The sequence below is a fragment of the Cetorhinus maximus genome, chromosome 11, assembly GCF_964194155.1.
Source record: "Cetorhinus maximus chromosome 11, sCetMax3.hap1.1, whole genome shotgun sequence".
NCBI lineage: Eukaryota > Metazoa > Chordata > Chondrichthyes > Lamniformes > Cetorhinidae > Cetorhinus > Cetorhinus maximus.
In genome coordinates this window covers 89673864-89691022 of record NC_135889.1, presented here as the reverse complement: position 1 = coordinate 89691022, position 17159 = coordinate 89673864, and the positions used below count along the sequence as shown (strand labels likewise).

The 17159-nt window shown below is 41.6% G+C and overlaps 1 protein-coding gene across 6 annotated transcripts in view; it reads right to left on the bottom strand.

Annotated features, from left to right (window-relative positions):
- LOC144686770 (solute carrier family 35 member F5-like) overlaps nucleotides 1-17159 on the bottom strand; it is a 138261-nt gene that overhangs the window by 45526 nt on the left and 75576 nt on the right. The gene's annotated exons all lie outside the window — the stretch shown is intronic.

The following is a 17159-nucleotide window of genomic DNA, read 5'->3' as shown; positions in this document are numbered from 1 at the left end:
TAAGAATCCATTTGGTTCGCTGATGTCCTTTTGGAAAGGAAATCTGTCATCCTTACCCGGTTTGGTCTATACGTGATTCCTGACCCACAGAAATGTGATTAGTTCTTAATTGCCCTCTAAAATAACTTAGCAAGTCACTCAGCTATATTCATGGAGGTGGCTAACAACTACCTTCTCAAGGGTATTAAGACAGGCAGTAAATGCTGGCCTTGCTGGCAGCACCCACATTTTGTGAATGAGTTAAAGAAAGGATTGTTATAGCCTTCAGGATGACACAGGTGAGCCTTTCCAGCACTTATAAAGCTCAAGTCAGAACTGTGACAAAATGCTTATATTTTGTTATAGCTGCATCCATCCAATCAGCTTGCCACCATGTAGAACGAAGCAATTTGCCTGATCAGCTCTCCTGCCACTATATGCAATATTCACCCTTTCCAGTACCATTACAATACTGTTGCTGTATGTATGATTTACAAGATATTCTGCAGCAGTTCACCAATATCAATTCGATTGTGTTTCCCAAGCCCAATGAGCTCTACCACCAAAAAGTAGAACAGCCACGTTGTGGTAACACCATTATCTCTGAGCTCGCCTGGAGGTAAACTACATCTTGATTTAGACAGATATTGCTTTTCTTTCATCTTTGATGGGTCAACATCCTGAAAGTCCTTAATCGATATCATTGTGGTAAAGTCATCAGCACAAAGAGTACAACAGTTCACGGAGAACATTTATAATTTCCTTCTTAGTAAATAAGGAGGGGAAATAAATATGGTCTTGCATTGCTGAGAATAAATATTTAAAAAACTGAATACGGAGGGTATTCAGTGCAATATTTTAAATATGGGTATTGTTCTATATATAAGCACTATACAGCAATGGTGTTAAAGGACAAGCTATGGTTAAGTACTGCTATCAGTTAGCTGAACATTATGTCGATTTACTGAAATTTATAGTGAAAAGTAGCTTTCGGAACCTTATGTAAAACTTGAAATGAAAGCAGTTAATTTTTCTGTTTGTACAACTTATTTACATTTCATTTGAACATTACTTGCGGCTCGTTTACATGGAAATATATTTTAGAAATTCACATAAGAGGAAGTATTGAGCAAATGAGCACAGCCAAATTTCATGCATCTGTTTTAAATGTAACATATTAAATCAATATTTTTAAGTCAATTTCACCTACTTAAAATTACCTAATCTAAAACTTGAGGTAGAAATATGTAGCTCAAGTGGTTTTGCTTAAAAAAACTTAAAATTAACAAATTTTACAAGACAGCTTCAATTCAACTGATATTAAAAACCTATGCATTAAAGACTTTGTAAAAATTAGAATCATGAATCTTTAAAGTTATACTGTAATTCTGGTGATTTCCAGAACAGTTTTGATTAAACAATTTGTGCTAACTCTTATCTAAAACAAGATCTGACAGAGAGTGTCAGAAAGCATAACAGTATAAGGGAGCTAAGTTAAAGGATCTACAAAAACAGCAATCAATTCAGAGTGTGACACTAATCTTGTTACTTCAGTGGCTTATAGTAACTCAATTCTTATACATGTTTAGTTTGAGAAATTTCTGTCATTCCCTCTGATAATGTGTCAGCAGTTTTTGAACAAGATGGGCTAAAACATAAAGATTGGGCCATAACCTCCGACTGGCGTCGGAAAGAGCTGGTCTGCAGGAATTAGAAGAAATAAATACCTACTTAGCTATCTTGAAAAGTACACTGCCACTTCTGTTTGCCAGAGCTACTTAGGGCCTGCCTCGAAAGACTCCTCGCAGCCCCAAGCAAAGTGTAGCTCCAGCATATTCAAGGAGGTCACGTCTTTTTTTTTTTACGGCACTTGCTATCATAAAGTAGGTAAGTTTAAATGGTCAGGGAAATTGACAGGCCAGGGAGAAGGTAAGTGCATAGGATTTGAGGGGTGGGGGTGTCCGGGGGTCAGTTGGTGGTCTGGGAGGAGGTGGGGGTGGGTGGGGTGGGTGTCAGAGGATGGAGGGGGAGTCAGAGGTCGGGGGGCTGGGGAGTATTGGAGGTCTGGGGAGTGGGGGTTAGGGGATGTCGGAGATCGGGGGTTGGAGGGTGTCAGAGGTCGGGGGGGTTAGGGGGTGTCGGAGGTCGGGTAGTGTCAGAGGTCGGTGGGGTGGGGAAGTGTCAGGGGTCGGAGGGTGGGGGTTTTGGTGTCGACGGAGTTGGGGTTGGGGGTGTCGGAGGTCGGGGGGCTGAGGGGATGTCGGAGGTCGGCGGGGGGGGGGGGTGTCAAAGTTCAAGGGGTGTCAGGGGTTGGGGGGTGGGGATGGTCCCATGAGGTCAGTCTGGGTCTTTACAATAGTTACTCAGAAGTTAGAAGAGGTTTTAATTCTTCTAACTTTTCTGGGTAACTATTGGTATAACCCTGGCGGCACCAGCTGAAGTTTGCGATTTAAACTGCATTTACGGATGATTCCCAGTGCAGCGCAATTATCCAGAGAAACTTCTGGACAATTGCCGTGCAAACCGTGGATTCCCCAGTGCACCTTTGAGGTACCCCGCCAAATCCGACGCTGGAGAGTGTTGAAGTTACGGGCCAATATTTTTAATTGACTTGAGAGGTGCACTGATAGAGAATTTCTTTTGAGATTTCAATAAATATGATTTAGATTGCTGTTAGTTTGCATAATGCTGTCAAGATCCTACGCACTAAACACAAGACATTGAAATTGCAAAAGGCCAAACTTCCCAACCAGTCTTTTCTGGGTATTCATCCAATTTCTATTTATTATCCACTAACTCATAAGCCTCTCCTCTCCTCTTAGAAGTCCCACCTAGCACTTAACAATTCTCATTTTACTGATGTGCTTGTAGAATTATGCTGATGAAGGTTCCCCGACCTGAAATGTTAACTGTTTCTCTCTGCACGGATACTGCCAGATTTCTGAGCATTTCCAGTATTTTCTTTTTTATTTCAGATTTCCAGTATTCGCATTAATTTGTTCCTGTATTAGAGTTACACACTATTCATTTTATTTTTAAAAAGTCTCTATACCACTTCCTTGCTTCCCTTACCTTGGTCATAATTTCCTTATTTTCTTTTTGTTCTTGTTTTTAAATAATATATACACACTTCCACATTTTCTTGCTCAGTTTAGTTTATTTCTAACCATTTTGGAAATATTTACACTGTAACAGAATTATTAGTAGATGGAGAATAATCTCCAAATGGTGATTCTACAAAGATTTCAAACTTTGTTACAATGGCTTTGATGAAATCAAAACTTCTTCTACTGCTACCACATTTAAGCAAATAATCTTCAATGTTTAAACAGTAATTTTACATAATAGCCCTGATATCATGTACACTACACAGAGAAACAAAAACAGGGTAGTAAACCAGAACAACAGAATGGTAATAAAACAATAAAGTTGGTAAACAGGAAATCTAGATTCGCAAGTTCCAACACTTGAACTCTCTCTTTAGTTGATTGATCTATGGTCTGACCTATAAATTGGCAATAGATCTGACCAAATTAAAAAGTTGAATAACTAAGAGGTCTATTTTAGATTTCCTGCAAAGGTAGCAAGGCCCAAAGCAAAGCATACATGAGAAGGCAGTATATCATCTCAGATTAGCACAAGACTACCAGAAATCAATGATTCTCAACAAGGGGAATTGTGATTGAGACAGAACAGGACTTTCAGCAGCATTGGACTCATGAATCCACTGGGCTCATGGGGAAATTCCATGTTTTAATATCTATTAACTTCAATCTCCTGGTATAATGATGGCATTTCTGATCCTGGAAACTTACCTAGGGATGCAACACACACTCCTAGGATGGTTGACGATGTGTCCCACCTTGCTGTCATGTGGGCATTAAGGGAAGAAGAACCAGGTTGTTAGAAATGTGACAAATACTAAGCAATGAGGTGCTGATATGGACATGGGGCAACACCTTGAGGATGCAGCTGCTGCAATTCAAATCCATGCAAAGCATCACTGCAGGTCAAAATTTAGGGAGTAACACTCAATTCTGTAATCCAGGCCATCAACACATGAACAGTTAATTTTAATATTCAGCTAAACTTGTCGCAGCACAAATTTGCAGTACTTAATTGCATTGTTGCAGTATAGTTAGTGAATACCCTGGAAACTGAAAAAACACAGCATATAGGTGTTCTACTGAAAATTTAAGAAGCATAAGCAGTCTGTTCATAGAAGCTCAGAGTAGGTTGCTGTGTATTGTTCAGCCAACTATACATTGGCATACATTCATAAAAATAAAAGTACAAACACAACTAGAAATTCAATATATAAAAACAGAAAAAGCATCAGGAGACGAAGCACAGATCACTGGAGAAAATAAGGCATAACAGCTGATTACAATCAACAGTGAGCACAAGCTTAATTTAAAGTTGAGGGCTGATCATATTCTGGCATATTCATGATGAAATCACACAATCAATTACAGTGCCAATCATGCCTTGATTAGCTGGGGAATAAGTTCTGATGTATTAGCATATAAATTTGGTTTAGTTGCATCCAGCTGAGGTGGTTTAACCTTGAAAAATTAGGACATTAAATGGGTTGTATTACAATATCAGATGCTGTAGGTAGTGCAGAAATAAACAGGAATTGTGTTATTGTTTGAAATCCATGACGATAAGTAGATTAGTATATAAAATAATTTGACAAAATTTCATTAAGCAAAATTTGGAAACATTGGTAGTCATTGCACATTGAAAAAACATTGTTCTTGTGAGTTAGGTTTTCAAATAGAATGATGGCAGCCTTGAAGTGCACCATGACAGTAATATTACACTTTCAAAAGGATGCAATTTTGAAAGGGGCAGGGACACTGTCTGAGGAGAGGGAACCATTTACAATGCCAGTTAGCATAGGGGCCAAAAACGAAAGCCTTGTGGCTAGCAAGTTAATGGGAATGGGATTTAGTAAGGAGGAAGTGGGGGACTGCATGAGAGGAAATGGGAGAGAAATTACAGGGCTGAGGCAGGAAGAAGTCAAGGGAATAGTTTGGCTCAGTGAGCAAGGACAAGGAACACAGGCAACTGAACATATATCTTAATCTTAGTGAGGATGAGGTCTACCAGCTTCTCAAACTTTCTGTTAGAAAGAGTCAAGTGAGGCTGAGGTTTAAGGAGTAAAAGTTTGGCGGGGGGGTGGTGGTGGTTGATCCTGAAGAGGCCTTGGCAGAACACAGTGATGCCTGATTGGGCTGGCTGATCACAAGTACTATGATGGACATCTAAACTCTCCACCCAATGGTACTGCTTGATTTGGTTCTATGTTCCTATACAAATATACTGCTTGAGGAAGGAATATTTTTAGGAATACAGTTCTCTTTCTTCCATTCATTCCATCCCTATCCCAATTAAGAAATAAGTAACTTAAAATCTTCGAACACAATAATTTTGTTATTCCTACTAATTTCCCTAATTTTGTCCACAGATTTTATCTTCCATTTTCCACTGACTGTTGAGGGATTTTGGTACAAATCCGCTAATGTAAAAATGTCTTTTAGGTTTTTGATCTGTAACCACATCGACTTTGCCTAAATAGCTTTTTTTTCAGTTCCCGAGACTGCATGCATTCCAACATTCACTGATGTTTCCACCCTTCCTTTCTTACCTATTCTATCCAACATAACCATTTCATAGCAATATATATGTTAATTTTTCAATCCAGTTAGCATGCCAAAAAAAAAGGTCGTGTAAATGGTGAGGTTCATTTCTAATTTTACTCTCCCCAGGATCTCTTAAGGCTTATAGTCATGGATGTGAGCATCTGTATGTAGGGCTTTGAGCCATGAACAGAAAAATTGCAACCACCACAATCTGTAATGTACCCCTTACATCATCATCAAGCCCTGGTTTAATGGGGACTATTAAAGGGTGTGCTAGTAGTAGTACCATGCATACATTAGAACAGGGTAGCATTCTAGTGGGGCTACAACACAAGGCTACCTGCAAGCTAAATACCAAAAGCAAATAGCTACATATAGAACTAAATAGTTACATAACCCAACAAATCAAAGCAACGCTGTATGGCTCTATCGTAACTCGTTGAAAAGTGGTGGACAACCAGAAAAATAACAGGAGGAAAAGGCTTCCATGAAAATCCCTGACCTCAGACACAGGAGATTTCAGCTCCAGTGTAAGGAACAAGGTAGAAGGGGTTTTTAAATATCTTCAGCCAAAATACCAAATGGATGACGCTTTTCAGCCTACTGTGAAGGAGGTCTCCACTATCATAGATGCCACTACCCAGCCAATATGGTTCACTCCAAATGATGTAAAGAAAAGTGGGTACAGTAGATACGGTGAGGCTATAGGCCCTGACAACATCCTAGCTGTAGCGCTGAAGATCTGTGCACTTGATCTAGCCAAGCCTTTCCAGTGTAGCTTTGACACCAGCTTCTACCCAACCATGGAAAATTGCCCACATATATGCAATCCATAAAAGCAGGACAAATCTAGATCAGGCAGCATCTGCGGAGAGGAACACAATTAACGTTTTGAGTCCGAATGACCCTTCAACAGTTCTGTTGAAGGGTCATTCGGACTTGAAACGTTAACCGTGTTCCTCCCCGCAGATGCTGCCAGACTTGCTGAGTTTTTCCACTAATTTTTGTTTTTATTTTGGATTTCCAGCATCCGCAGTTTTTTGCTTTTACAAATCTAGATCAACTAGTTATCACTCTTATTAGCCTCCTTCCAATTGTCAGGAAAGTAACTGAAGAAGTAATCAGTACGGCCATCAAGTAATATGCATTCACCAATAACCTAGTCACCGACTCTCAGTTTGGGTTTTTTCAGAAGTACTTAGCTCCAAACCTTTGACAACATTTATCCAGATGTAGACAGAAGAATTAAATGCAAATAGGGAGGTCAGAATAATTGCTCTTGACAACAAAACAGTATTTGATTGAGTACTGCAAGTAAGCCCAAGCAAAGCTGCAATTATTTTTACAGGAGAAAAGGCCCAGTAGTGTAATCAGACTTGGTTGTGGTTTCTAGAGACCAATTGCTGTAGCCCTAAGACATTACTGCAGGAGTTGCTCAGGACAGCGTCTTTGGCCTATCTGTCTTTAGCTGCTTCAAGACCTATCTTCAGTCATAAGGTCAGGAATGGGTGTTGCTCACTGATGATTCAATTTCTTTTGCTGGGAATGAGTATCCAAAAGGATTTTAAATGCTTGACTAGTGAATCCAAATATAAATTAAGAACTGGCATTTATATTGTGCCTTTCATGATCTCAGGGTGTCCCTGAGTGTTTCACAGTCAATTAATTGGGCAGGGAAACATGGAAGGAGATTGATTTGTTTTTGTTGTGTTGGCCGAGGGATAAATTTTGGCCTGCTCTGCTTCAAGCAGTGCCATGGGATATTTTACATACACCTGAACAGGTAGTTTGGACCCTGGTATAACATCTGATCGAAAAGACAGCATCTGTGACAATGTACTCAGTGATACAAGATGATGTGCTCAGGTTCTGGACTGGGTTGCAACTCAGGAATAAGAATGTTGTCATGAACAATTTTAGACTACATTTTAAAATGTTTAAGATACTGCAGAAGTCTAGTGTAGTTAGAAAATAGCAAGTTCAATTGGTTTACAGAAAATACACTGCTCATTGTTTGGCCAAACTTTCCATAAATTAAACAAGATATCAGCATGCACCAACACCTACCCTAACCAAACAGCTTTTTGACCTTTCCCACTGAGCAGGTTTCCCCCCTCTAGTGCTAACAATAGCATGCCTAAATCCCACTAACCCCCAGCCTGAGTCCATCTCCTTTCCATTTGTCTTTTCTCTTCTCCCACTGCCACCTTCTTTCCAGTCTGCTCCAACTCGTTGCCCTTGCCTATTCCTACTCTGCCATGTTGGTTCAATTCACCCTCACCTTATGGCCCTCCCTGCCCAAGAATAAAGCTGTAGATTTGACTAATTATTGTTAATTTATTTCATTCAACTGTATTAATTTGGAAATGCGTAGACTTGGGAAAGTACTATCTAGACAAGTCCAAGACTCAAATGATTGCCATTTATCTGTGGCAAAATGGAAATTATGGGGAAAAATATTTTTTCCAGTTGTGTGGGGTGAAATAATTCTCACAGCAAATAGGATTAGTGAAATGCACTCATCATTGCTCAAATAAGACTTGATTAGATAACTTGCAAGTTTCCAACTGATGTATGCAAAATATTTTTATGGCTTCCAAAATCCAAACTGCTTAATTAAATTAATTGCAGTTTTATACATGTCTGATTTGATTATAAATTTATAGACGTGATTTGTGTGCCATTAGGCAAGTCTATCATTTACATAGCTTGATAGCTGCTTGAATGTGTAAGTTTTCTTTCAAAATAAAAGTGAACTTTGTTAAAATCTTTTATTGAGGTAAGAATAAACAACATGCTAGAATGCTAATGTGCAACATACTAAATAGGTGGGGCACAGGGGTGGTCCAAAACCACAGCTCCGAACCTCAATCATGTTGCCGAAAAAGAGCCAAAGCAAATTAAGGGTAAGTGCTTAAAGAAAAATGCATTTCATAGCAAACTATAAGAGCAGCAATGATGGTGGCCCAGATGTCCTTTTAGATTCAGGAGGAATCCTACAACGGGAGGCAATTGGGGCAGGGGGTGGTGCTGTTATGGATAATCGACGAGGGGAGGGGGCAGAGGACGGTCTAGCTATGAGTGCGAGACAGAGGTGGGGGTGGGTGGGAGAGTAAGGTCTAGGTTTGACTGGGAGAGGAAGGTGTTGGGGGGTGTTGAGGGTGGGACGGGGAGAAGGGAATACAGGGGGAAGAGAATGTGGCAACTGGGGAGGTAGGTGTAAGGGGGGGGGGAAAGGTGTAAGGGAAGGAGTTCGGAGGAGGTGGAGGGAAGGAAGCAACTAGCCCACAGTGTTAGGAAATAGAGATAGGTTAAGTAAGTTATATTTGTATTTGTGAATGTTAGGAATGGATTTTAGCTTTAATGTTCAAGTTTGATTTGTATTTCTGTATCTGTATGTTAAGCAAGGTCAAATTGAGTTTTAGTTTCACTTTAAAAGGTGCCTGCATTTCTAATGAGGGTTTTACGACTTTAAGCTAAGTAAAGGGAAACAAGAGTAAAAAAAGAAACCTGGTCTGTTGCTAGGAGGAAGGCTAGTTGCTCCTTCTGTGATGAAAGAGGATGAGGTTGAGGGGGTCAAAGGCAAAGGGGACTCGGAGGGAGAGGACGGCCTCAGAGATTCCTCAATGGATGACCCAGTGGTGTCTAACTGCTGCGCCACCTCCCTTCGGGTGCCCGAGGATCCCGGCCTGAATCCTAGAGAGGAAGGAGCACCTGGAGGGAGGTTGCAGTGCCCTGCTTCCCTCTTGTGTTGCCACCCATGGCTCCCACAATAGAGTGCAGCTCTGTGCGCATCTCCATGTTCTACTGGACCAGGTTTCCCATGGCACCTGCCATCCTTTCCATGGAGACCTCCAGGTACGCACTGTGGGCACCGCTTCAGAGAGCGGATGGACACACTCCTCCAACTTGCGTGTCATTCTGTTGAGGGCCCCGAACAGTTTTGCTTGACTTTCCCCCACCTTCTGCTGACTCTCCGTGCTGAGTTGAAAGGCCGAATCCAAAGGCTCGTCACCTCATAGGTGCCTCTTCCCCAACAGTCCTCTGAGTGCCAGGGAGCTCAGCTGAACCTGCCCCTTCCTGCTGCGGACACGCATCCGTGCGGTGCCCACCAGAGTGTGAACCTGACCCTGCTCTAGATCAAGGCCCACCGAGGTGTGTCTCTGCGCTGGTGGATGGTGTGGATAAGCACTGTGACAGGTCTTCCAGGCTGTTTATTTCCAGCTCTTCAATGGAAGAGGTGTCTCTTAGCTGGAGGTGAGGGCCTGGATGGAGCTGCGGGCAGAGGGAATTGCGGCGGCCTTCCATTGCACCCAGAGAAGCGTCACTAAATCTGGCAGCTGTCGTCTTCTTTGCTTTCAGGGCCATCTGTTTCCTGGAGCAGTGTGGTCTGAAGGCATGAAGTAGGCATGTGCTCTGGTGCACTTTAAATATGGCGCCCAGAGTGAGGGAGCGCTGAGGTTACGGTGTGGCGGGCAAATCTGAGCCCGCCAGCAATCCGGTGTGTTCCCCGTGAAAGCATTATTAATGTGACGGGATGTGCTGGGAGTGGGACAATATGGCATAAAAAGCTGCCATTGCGTCCGGCGGGTAAAACAGTCCTTTTTCTTGCCCACTATTGCACTTTGTGCGAATCTGGAACGATTCTGCCCAATAGCACTTCATTCTACTCATTTTCACTTCACTAAAGTTGGAATTTATGTCAAACTACTTCAAGTAATAAAACCTAAGCATTATTTCTGGGTAGATTGATATATCCATTCCTTACGTTCATCGGTTTTATGTCCTCTTCAAATTTATAACATCTCAACACTTATTTCACTAACCTGCAGACCAGGCAACATATAAAATCAAAACTGCAAAGGAGCTGAGCTCTGCAACTTTAAACGCTTAGGCACATTTGAAGAAGCCATTCTGAAAGTCTCGAGGACTGAAAGCATAGAGGTAGTCGGGCCGAATGAAATCACAGACCTCCCCCAAGTTCAGGACTAGAATTTTTTTTTAAACTGTTAGCTTTTTTTCCCCTTCATTCATTTAAGCATGAATAGATTCTAGCACATCATGATTTTGGATAGTAGAACCGTGGGCAATCGTAGGAAATCAGGTGGAGAGCATTTCCATTGGTTCCCCTCTACCACCTTAGGAAGTGACATTACAGACATGTTCAATATCCAAAGTGGGAAGTCACATTGAAATTACATGTCAGTTGTAGGAAAACAATACATTCTGTATTTTTTAACATTAGCAAAATAGCAATGTTGAACACCTGTAGACCAATGAGTTCCTAATATCCAAAAGTGCCATGGAAGTACAGGAGGGAGGCTTGGGGATTCAATTTTAAACCAGGCAGATGACTGGACATAGCCAATGTACCAAGTTTAAAATTCCTTTACTTCTTCAGCAGCCCTAGAAGGCTCTCAGTGAGGTGAAGGTGCTCAAGGCTTGAAATGTTATACTCCTGCCCTTCCCCAGCTCTGGTAGGCTTCCAGGTGCTGGTAAAAATATTACCAGAAATCCTTGAAAATGTATTGGGGTCAGTGTTGAAAGTCACAGGTGGGTACAATGCCTGTTCCACTACAGTTCCATGGAATTCCTGCTCGAGGACTATGTAAACCAAAGGTTATTTAGTTTGCTTTCATAATTCAGCCAATTTTTGAACAAAAATATAACTATGCAATAATTTAATCTGAACAATCTAACTAACACAGTGAAGTGGAAAATTAGTGCGAAAATTGAATTATCAGATAAGTGGTATTATGTAACTTTGGATTAAGTGGATTAGTCACACAAAGAGAGTTTGAAGAGATGCCTTGTAGCCAGCATTTTAACACATGAAGTACTCCCCAAGGACATGTCCCTGTACCACTTAATAAATTAAGTAGCTCAGAGCATTGTGTGTCACTCGTTCCAATCTATAACAAGCATTCTGGGGTTTGTAGAGGGTGCACTGGTTGAAACACAGAATATAAATTAGTCGGAGTGAGGTGCAGCAACCTGTAGGCTGGAGGGCCAGCTTGAGTCCTCCTTAGCTGAATAGTCCTGTGATCTGAACCTTATAAGGCTTGCATTTAAATGAAGGGTACTATCTAATTATCAATGCTTTATTAAGTCACTCATGTAGCTGAATGGCAGCTGGATGGCAGAGACACTTATGATGGGATATCAAGTCACAAATAGCAGCAGCCTTCCACTACCTCATCCAAGTAACCATTCTTGAACAGTGAGGTTAAATACAGAATGCCAGGTGCTTTTTCACTTCAGGTAGCATGAGTGGGAAAGGACATGTGATAGCCAACTCTCATGTGCACTTCTAATGTGGGTTGTTGGATTGTAATTATTTACTGTAGTGAAAAAGCAGCGCTGCTAGCATTTCCTTCTTTAGCCTGGAATGGTAAGGCTGACTCACCAAAAGACCAATCATTGGGTCTGATGATCTGTGTGGCTGAATACCACTGTGTGACAAATTTAGCTGCTGAGCCATCAGGGCTTCACTATTACTTCAGAAATGTCTTTCAGGACAAACAATTCCTGTGGTGTTAAAAAATATACCTTTTGGCTGCATTGAATTTTTAGTTTGTATTTTGTATTACTAAAAGCACTCAAAATTAGACAAGTACTTGTCACCAGAATAGCCATCAGCTCAGACCTGACAAATTACCTTCACATCAATCACAAATATGTTGACTATGGTTAAAGATTGGCTATTCAAAAAAAATCAATATGAATGTTCATCTTTGGTAATTATTTTAGGGGCAGTCATCTCTTTTTTCAGTATGATCCAAACTCTTCTGAAGTTATATTTCTATTAGTAAGCATGTCTGCAGTGATGCTCCCAAGTCACTTTGACACAGATCAAAGAATTAAGTCCTGCTTAGCAGTTGTGAGTTTGATTGATAGCTATTAGGAAAGAAAGAGGCAGACTCTAGGGAGTTATGACCTGTTCGTCCGTCTAACATCTGTTGTGAGGAAGCTACAATTAAGGACAGGGTGAGTGAGCACTTGGAGAAATTTCTGCTGATTAGAGTGAGCCAACATAGATTTATAAAGGGTAGGTCACATCTAACAAAGCAAATTGTATTTTTTGAGGAAGTAATGTGAATAGTAAATAGGGGAATGTCTATGAATGTATTTTATTTGGACTTGCACAAGGCATTTGGTAGTGTTCCACATAACAGACTGTTAACAAAGATCAATGCTTATGGAACGGAAGACAAATTATTTGCATGGCTAGGAGATTGATTAGGTGATAGAAGACAGAGAGGAGGGGTAATAAGTATATACTAGAATTGGAAGGATGTGATTAGTGGTATCCCTCAAGGATCAGTGATGGGACATCAACTATTGACTATACTTATTAATGATTAGCTAACACAGCAGAGAGCTATATGTCCAAGTTTGTCAGTGACACAAAGGTTTGTGGCATTGCAAGTAGCAGAAGAGCATAAGAGAAGAAGAAATGGGGGGAATATACCATTGGGCCCTTCCAGACTTCTCTGTCATTCAACCAGATCATGGCTGATCTTTGCCTCAACTGCATCCTCCTGCACTATCCCCATATCCCTTAGTTTTCTTTAGTAGCCAAAAATTTATCAACTTCTGCCTTGAATATGTTCAATGACTGAACATACACAACACTTTCGGGTAGAGAATTTCAAAGATTCACAACCCTCTGAGTGAAGAAATATTTCCTTATTTAAGTCCTAAATGGCTGATCCCTTATTCTGAAACTGTGAATGTGCTGTATTCTAGCTTTCTCAGCCATGTGGATGGTAGCATAGAATGAAATGAGACACTGATAGAATAGAGTGTGCGAAACTGTGACTGAAGGATTTCAACACAGATACGTGAGAGGTGATCCATCTTAGACCAAAAAAGGATAACGCAGAGTACTTCATAAATCATGAAAAGCTAGGAACAGTAGAGGTCCATGTACACAGATTTCTAAAATGCAGTGGTTGGATACAAAAAAAGATCAAAAAGGCTAATGGAATATAACTAGAGTGCTAGCGTATACAGTATAAAGGGAAGGAAGCTTTGTTATAGCTACATAAAGCCTTGATTAGATCACATCGGGAGTAGTGCGTACCATTATAGGTATCACACTTTGGAAAGGATATTTTAGCCTTGGAAGGAGTGTAGTGCAGATTCATTAAAATATGATCAGGGCTCCAAGTATTAGATTATATGGAGAGATTACAAACCAGACGTTTATTCCCTGGAATATAGATTAAGGAATAATTTGATTGAGGCTTTCAGGATTTTGAAAGTAATTTATAGGCTAAAAACTTTTTCTGTTGATGGGAGAATTTAGAACAAGGGGACATAACCTTAAAATCAGAGCCAGGCCATTCAGAAATTAGGAAATACTTCTTCATGCAAAGGATGGTAGAAGTGTGGAACACTGTCCCAAAAAAAGCAGTAAATGCCAGCTCAATTAATAATTTTAAATCTGAGATCAATATATTTTTGCTAGCCAATGGATATAGAGCTAAGGCAGGCAGAATGAGTTAAGATGCAGGTCAGCTATGATCTCACTGAATGGCAGGACAGACTCGAGCAGCTGAATGGTCTACTCCTGTTCCTGTGGCTGAGACATTTGAAACAGTGATAGGATCAATGATTGGGTGATCCTCTTTGATGGACAGTTCAGTGGGCAGCAATCTCCTACCATGATCTATAGCCAGTGTTTCAAGTGTTTCAGCAGTGGAGCAAGTAGTCCAACAGCTCTATCTTTCAGGCTTTGTCTCAGGGCAGTAAGGGTGCTAGGCCAGACTGAAGTCGTGCATATAAACTTCTGCCTATGTTGTGACAGAAAAGGAGTATTCTTTGATCTACTGTGGAGCAGAATAACTTGCATTTTATTGTTAATTTCATTGTACAATGTAAATAAAACCACTTTTCAGTTCAAAGTCAGAGTGGCAGTCTTGTCTGAATGTGTATTCAACCCATTTTATGAGGAACGGAATACCATGTGACAGAAAATGATGTATTCCAAAAAGCCAGTAAAAAGCACAAGAGTCCACTGTTGCAATTCCTGAGTCTCATAATTATTAACATAGAAACTCGGCCAAAAAGCTGTGCTGTGGATTATAAGTGACAATAGTTCAGTTTATGTAAGTGGCCACTGATGCTGAACCTGAGAAAATATCTAGCATTAAAAAAGATAAAATCTCTTATGACAACTGGCCTCAGTTTCTTCTGAAATCTTTTTTTATTACCAAATGAAGTTTGTACTCTAACTGATGCCATGCTTGCTGAGCATCAACATTTATAAGGCATTGTGCAAGCTTCTACCATGAAGGAACTATAACTTCAGTCATGCTTTTTAATCTAAACTCATTAGCCCCAGTAATGTAGTAAATATTGGCCTGAATTTTGCAGCCAGCAGCAAAGCAATGGTGCTCGCCGCCAACTTTGAACAAAGCTGATCATTTAAGATCTGACAATCTCTGTGGCATAGTTTTCCCTTTTCCTGGTGGCAGTTTAAATCTGGTGTCAAGGCATGGGGATCTCTTGGCATGCAGCAGCAGTGATGACAGCAAGCAGTTGAGCAGCCAATCATGTTGAAACACAGCAAACCAGGAAGTTAAAAGCATTTAATATCCTTCACTTGTAATTCAAACTTTCAGATAATAAAGTAAATGACTATGATTGGATTAAAATATAAATTATGATTGGATTAAGACAGAAGCTAAAACAAAGATAAACAAACTGATTTTTTTTAAAGATATGTAGAACTTCTGTATTATGGAGATATTTTACATTCCATAAATAGAAAAGCAGTAAGGTTGTTAAGCAATAATTATGCAATTAGTATGCCATTAAAAACACAGTTACACCTCATTCAACAAAATGCAATTTTCCAGGATTCTTACAGTTAGATAAATGGCATGAATATTACAAAGCCATGCTTTATATCAAAAATGACTATGTATTTATTGGCTGACAACCACTGAGTTTTAAAAGACTGAAACAATATTCCAGTGACGTGAAACATCAGTTTCTAAGATGGCTGAACATTTGCATGACTTTACCTTACAGATTTCAAAGCTATTAAAATGGAGTTAACCTGTCCAGAAAACCCCATCAGATATGATCACTCTGAAGGATTGCGAATGAGCCATCGCCGAACCCTTTCACAAGGCATGGGTACTCAATTTGGGTGAGGACCAAGCATTAGGTGTAATCACCTCAGGCAATGCACTCTGGCTGAGAAAGGAGTTTATCCACCAATTATCTAATCATGTAAATCATGGATCTTGAATCCACTAGCTATGACCATGTTTGGATACTGGTCAGTTGCAGATGATCACGTGGCCAGCCAACTTATCCTCTTTGGTATTTAAGAAATTGCTTTTCTCCAGGTCACAGAACAGGAGCAGAAGAGATGAAGAAGAGGCAGGATCCCTGAGTGGGACATTCCCTCTCCATCTAACCCATAATCTTGAGCCCTGTTTGCTGTTGACCTTCCACACACCAAAGGCAAGGTTTTTGAGAACCAAGCCAAAATCTCCTGACTCCATAGGAACAGATATAAATTGTCCATGAACATATTTAAATTATTTTGATCTAGGGGGACCATCGAGCTTAGCCTGAAATGTGTGAGTGAATGTGTGCATGAGAGAGAGAGAGAGAAAGAACTGGAGTATATGTGTCCGTGGAAGTCAGACCGTTTTTTATTATTTTTATTAGACTGGGTTGAATACAATAGGGGGAAGAAAGAGTCGGGGGTGGGGGGAAGAAAGAGTCGGGGGGGGAAGAAAGAGTCGGTGGGGGGGGGGGGGAAGAAAGAGTCGGTGGGGGGGGGGGGAAGAAAGAGTCGGTGGGGGGGGGGAAAGAAAGAGTCGGTGGTTGGGGGGGGGAAGAAAGAGTCGGGGGGGGAAGAAAGAGTCGGGGGGGGGAAGAAAGAGTCGGGGGGGGGGGAAGAAAGAGTCGGGGGGGGGGGAAGAAAGAGTCGGGGGGGGGGAAGAAAGAGTCGGGGGGGGGAAGAAAGAGTCGGGGGGGGGAAGAAAGAGTCGGGGGGGGGAAGAAAGAGTCGGGGGGGGGGGGGGGAAGAAAGAGTCGGGGGGGGGAAGAAAGAGTCGGGGGGGGGAAGAAAGAGTCGGGGGGGGGAAGAAAGAGTCGGGGGGGGGAAGAAAGAGTCGGGGGGGGGAAGAAAGAGTCGGGGGGGGGAAGAAAGAGTCGGGGGGGGAAGAAAGAGTCGGGGGGGGGAAGAAAGAGTCGGGGGGGGAAAGAAAGAGTCGGGGGGGGAAAGAAAGAGTCGGGGGGGGGAAGAAAGAGTCGGGGGGGGGAAGAAAGAGTCGGGGGGGGGAAGAAAGAGTCGGGGGGGGGGAAAGAAAGAGTCGGGGGGGGGGAAAGAAAGAGTCGGGGGGGGGGAAAGAAAGAGTCGGGGGGGGGAAGAAAGAGTCGGGGGGGGGGAAAGAAAGAGTCGGGGGGGGGGAAAGAAAGAGTCGGGGGGGGGAAAGAAAGAGTCGGGGGGGGGGAAAGAAAGAGTCGGGGGGGGAAAGAAAGAGTCGGGGGGGAAAGAAAGAG